We start from the raw sequence: 5,234 nt of genomic DNA on the forward strand, positions 1-5,234 counted from the left end.
TATGGAAATGCAAAAGACTAAGAATAGTCAAGACACTCCTGAAGTAGAAAAAGTAGGAGGACTGGCTCTATTAGATATCAAAACTTACTGTGAAACTATAAATAAAGCCGTATTGGCATAAAGAGAAAATAGGCAATTATAAAAGTCCAGAAACGGATTCATACATAAATGAACATTTGATATATAAGAGAGGTAGCATAGTAGAATAAAGAAAAGACTTTTCAATAAGGGGTGTTGGGGCAACCAGATATATGTATGCAAAAGGGGAGGAAGAGAGAGAAGGGGGAAAGGAGAGAGAACAGAAAACTGGAGCTCTACCTCACACCACTGCCATGAAAGTCAATTCGAGGTAGATTAAAGATCTATACAGATACTCCTCAACTTATAGTTGGGTTATGTCCCAATAAACCCATCTTAAGTCGAAAATAACTAACCTACTAAACATCATAGCTTAGCCTACCTTAAACATGCTCAGAACACTTACATTAGCCTACAGTTGGGCAAAATCATCTAACACAAAGCCTATTTTATAATAAAGCATTGAGTATCTCATGTAATTTATTGAATACAGTACACTGTAGAGTATCGGTTGTTTACCGTTGTGATCACATGGCTGGCTGGGAGCTGTGGCTCACTGCCACTGCCCAGAATCACAAGAGCATCATACCAAACATCACTAGCCCAGGGAAAGATCACAATTCAAAACTCAAAGTAAGGTTTCCACTGAATGTGTCTCACTTTCACATCATCATAAAGTTGAAAAATCATAAGCCAAACCCATCATAAGTCAGAGACCATCTGTATATGAAAGAACTACAAAGGCTTCAGAAGATAATATAAAACAATGTATCTTCATGACCTCAGGGTAGAGAGAGATTTCTTAAACAAGTTATAAGAAATGAAAACTATAAAGAAAAGCCTGATAAATTATTCTGCATTTTTAATTAAGGATTTCTATTCACCAAAAGACTCGGGCATGCCAAAGAGTGGAAGAAGGAATTTGCAACACAGATAACTTACAAAGGACTTGTTTCCAGCATATACAAAAATAAAAATTAATAAGAAAAAGACAAAAGAATAGAAAAATGGGCCAAAATCTTGAGCAAACACTTCACCAAGAACTCTAAATGGTCAATAAACATAATAAAATGTTCTCAAGAATGTTAGAAATCAGGGAAATGCAAACTAAAACACAATGAGATACCACTATATACTCATCAGACTGGCAAAAAATTTCAAGTCTCGAAATACCAAATATAGGCGAGGAAGTGAAGACATGAAGCACTTATACATACAGTGCCAGTGGGGGGTGAAAACTGACACAACCACTTCTTTTTTCTTTTTTTTTTTTTTTGAGTATTTAAAAGAATTTTAATTGATTCATCACAAAAGCACTGAGCAAACAAAATAGGTAATAAACATTTTTAAATAAAATTTTTAAAGAACAGAAGTGCAGAAAACAGTATTAAAATGTTTGCATTATTACACACGTTTTAACACTTTTACATTCCTTTTGGAACCCAGGCTTTTAAATTTTGGAACCATGTTAACTTACAGGCAAAAAGATTGCAGATGACCAGATTCTACACAGAGTGACAACCTGGAAAGCTACTCACCTAGAGTCTTATTGCGAGACAGTAAATGATTTTTTAGAATCAAAACAATCTGAATATTTTTTTTTTTGCTTTACAAAGTAAGCATGAAAGAATTATACTAGAAAAATCTGTACACATTTAGGTGTAGTTACATAATGTCCTCATATTCTCTGGTCCACCAGCCTAGATATATTTACTAACCCTGATTCTGTGACCATACATTTTGCAAAGATTTTTTGACAGATGTCTCAGAAGAAGGTGCATTTTAAACAAGCAAAAAAATACAAAAACGAAACCAAACAAATTAGGCATCCATTTTGTTAATGACATCAATTCCTAGTAACAAATACCTAAAGTAGCACTATCAGTATTTTCACGCAACAAAAATCAATGAAATGATAATAGTGTAGTTATTAATTATGATTTTAATTAAATTTGATGACAGTTGTATATTTCATTAATTTTCAAGATTAAAACATTAAGCCATGGAATTCTGCTCTACATAAGTGGATATGGGATGTCTTACTCTTTACTTACCATCTTTTCTTGTTACAAATAAGAAACTCAAAATACTTTCTAAATATATTCAGATTGAGCTGCTGCAGAGAAGGACCGACAAAGCGAGAACTTTGTATATATAATCTAGGAATTACCTTTAAAAATTAAGCATGGAAATTTTTTTGCCTGGGTTTAAATTTGCCTCTTTGCTTCTGATGTGGCATGAGATAATCCTGGGCTAAAGCTGTGCTTTATAAAAGACCAAGTTGGAGTACATTTTCTCAAGACCTCTTGAGGCAATGTGCTCCAGGCTGGTCACACACATTCAAGCTCAAAATAAACCTGTTTAAATTAAAAACAAAAAACAAACAAACAAAAACAAACAAACAAAAATCCTAAAAAAAACAGAAGACCAGGTCACATTTCTGTAGAAAACACCTTGCTTTGTCAATACTCTTACACAGGAGTCAAGTAATTTTTCTGTTACAGCTACAAAGTTTCAAAATTAAAGATTCATAGTGCTAATTAATACATCACCCAAAGAATTTCATTTTCTTTGAATCCCTAGATAATTTCTGAACTTATCCACACAGTAACTGTTTTATATTTGAGATCGGCTTTAACTATTAAAATTTTATACCAGGAAATTAGGGGTGTTGCAGTACTTGGTTGCAAATAACTTGCCGTCTGGTGTTGGGTCAGAGAATGCTATTTCATCCAGTGCTGAGAAAACAGCCAAACATGAAGCAATTCCTCAGAGTATCCACTAGTCGTCTAGCATTGCGCTTTCTTCTCTTTAATCTGAAAACCCAGATTCTACTTATCCCACAGATTGCCGGTTCTGGTACATTTGAACATTGCCAAGCCCTAGGACATTCTTTAGAGCTTAGGGATTCTGGGCCAGTTGGTTCAGAGACACAAAAGGCCTGTTTGATGGGCTCTGCAATTAAACATCCAACTACTCTCTTTTCATCAGATATAAAGACAAAAGTTTTGGTTTTGTTTGGACACTGGGAAACAACTTGCTGGAAGCCCAATTCATTATCAACAAGTTCTTGGACATCTTCTACCTTTCTGAGAGCGTAACCTGGATCACATGGCAGGACCAACATGATTTTCCCATCCCAAAACTCTGCTACTACTCGTTCTTTCTTCCACCCCACATATTTGATTCCTTCCAGAAATCTGTGAGTGATGCTAAGCATGCTGCATTTCATCTTCAGGGCTGGAAGCACTATATATCATGCCAGAAGATTTACACATAGTAGCCCCAAAATGTTTCTGACCTGCATCAATGATGAGCTAGTCTTTTGATTCTTTATTTGTATCTGTGGCATTAGTATTTTTCTGGGTATTGGTCTGTTTCAAGACGTTAGTACATACGATGGATCCCACAGAAGACTGTTCTTCAGCTAGAGATCTTTTTGTATTGACTGAAGACACACTGAAGGTGGGATAGATGATGGACTCGGGAGACACTGTCTTGTTCTAAGAGAATCCTCTGAAGAAAAACACTTATTTTTATCTACTTTGCATTCCATTGAAGAAACTACTCCATTTGACGATTCCTTTATTGATTTGTCTTCATTTTTACTTCTTGCACTCAGTAGCTCAATGTTCAATTTCCTTTCCAGTAATAAGCACTTTGGCACTTGCCTTGTCTCAAAAGTTTTTCTTTCACTGACAGTCTCTACATCAGACTCTTCAGTCACTACTGATTTATTCTTTTAGGTGAGTCCCAGTGATGGCTTATTTTCCCGAGAAATTTTTCTAAGACAGGATTTTTTTCTACTAACAAAAAAATGCTGCTCCACCCTGGAGTGTAACCTGTGGTTTTATTTTTTGGCTTAAAACTCAAAGAGCATTAGGATTATTTTTAGCTGAATAACAATTATTTTCTTTCTCCATATTTGGCTTATAGAACACTCGATTTTGCTTAGAATTTTTAGAATTCCTTGATATAGGCTTGATGTGCTTATAACTTGGTTGACACTTAGCAGTTAAACTCTTCTGTGGTGTTTTCTTCCTCTTCTTGGAGCAAACTGCTTTTCCCTGAATTTTTTTGTCACACCAGGAAAAGATTTATCTTCATTATTAGTTTTTAGACAAGTGTGGATCTACTCTCTTTTATTAGCTTTCTCTCCAGTGGATTGAGGTATGACTTATTTTTGTTGTTGTAAAAAGGATACAGTGGACACAGCAGATTTAAATGGTGAATCTTGATTTGCGGATGGCAGTCTATCTTCTTCAGCTGTTTTGAGTGGACTTAAGATGAAATGGCCTTGTTGAGAGCAATGCACCTTTTCTTAATTTTTATCACTTTGACAAATGTGCTTCTTATTAGGTGATGGAAATAGATTTTCAGAGAAGTGCAAAATTGATTTCTTTGATGGAATATCTGACAACAGGCTTTCACAGTTCAAAGAATGCTGCTTCCTCTTCCTTGGAGTAAAAGATGCCATCTTAATTCCTGCACCTCAGAGCCTGGCGACCTCTCCTCAGCCCCACAACCGCTTCTGAAAACAATCTGGCATTACCTAGTAAAGTTGAAATGGACGTGACCTATGACTCAGCAATTCTATTCCAAGGATTATATCCTAGGGAGAAAGTCCTACACACATCCAACAGGGGACATAAATAAGAATGTTCAGGGGTGCACTGTAATTGCAAAAAACTAGAAACAAACCAAATGCCAATCACAAAGGAATGGATAAAAAATTATGGTATATTCAATTGTAGGTATAATTCATTTATTTTCATTGCTGTCTGGTATTCAGCAGTGATATGTCAACCTAAATATTAGGTTATTAAGTATGAAATGTCTGATTTCCTTAAGTACTAAGTTTGACAGTTGATATCTCTGACATTTCATTTTGATAGCTGTTTTATTTTTATTGTGAAGGTACACCCTCAGTCTTTCAAACACGTTTTGGCTTGTGATTATCTTTCAGATTTATTTTTTTTAGAGCAATTTTTGTGAAACCATGGATAAGTCAAAAATTTTTGTTAGTTTTGAATGGAAGTGCTGTTGTAGAACCAATGCAGTGCAGATAGCTGGAAATATCAGCAAAGTGTTTGGGAAGGATGTGGATAATGAATGCACGATACATCAATGGTTTGAGAAGTTCCATTCTGGTGATT

At 35.2% G+C, this 5,234-nt stretch overlaps 1 pseudogene; it reads right to left on the reverse strand.

Moving 5' to 3' along the window:
* Positions 1 to 2,542: 2,542 nt before the first annotated feature.
* On the reverse strand, positions 2,543 to 4,695 carry LOC123625852 (annotated as a pseudogene).
* Between the last annotated feature and the right edge of the window lie 539 nt (positions 4,696 to 5,234).

This window comes from Lemur catta, chromosome 21 (assembly GCF_020740605.2).
Source record: "Lemur catta isolate mLemCat1 chromosome 21, mLemCat1.pri, whole genome shotgun sequence".
NCBI lineage: Eukaryota > Metazoa > Chordata > Mammalia > Primates > Lemuridae > Lemur > Lemur catta.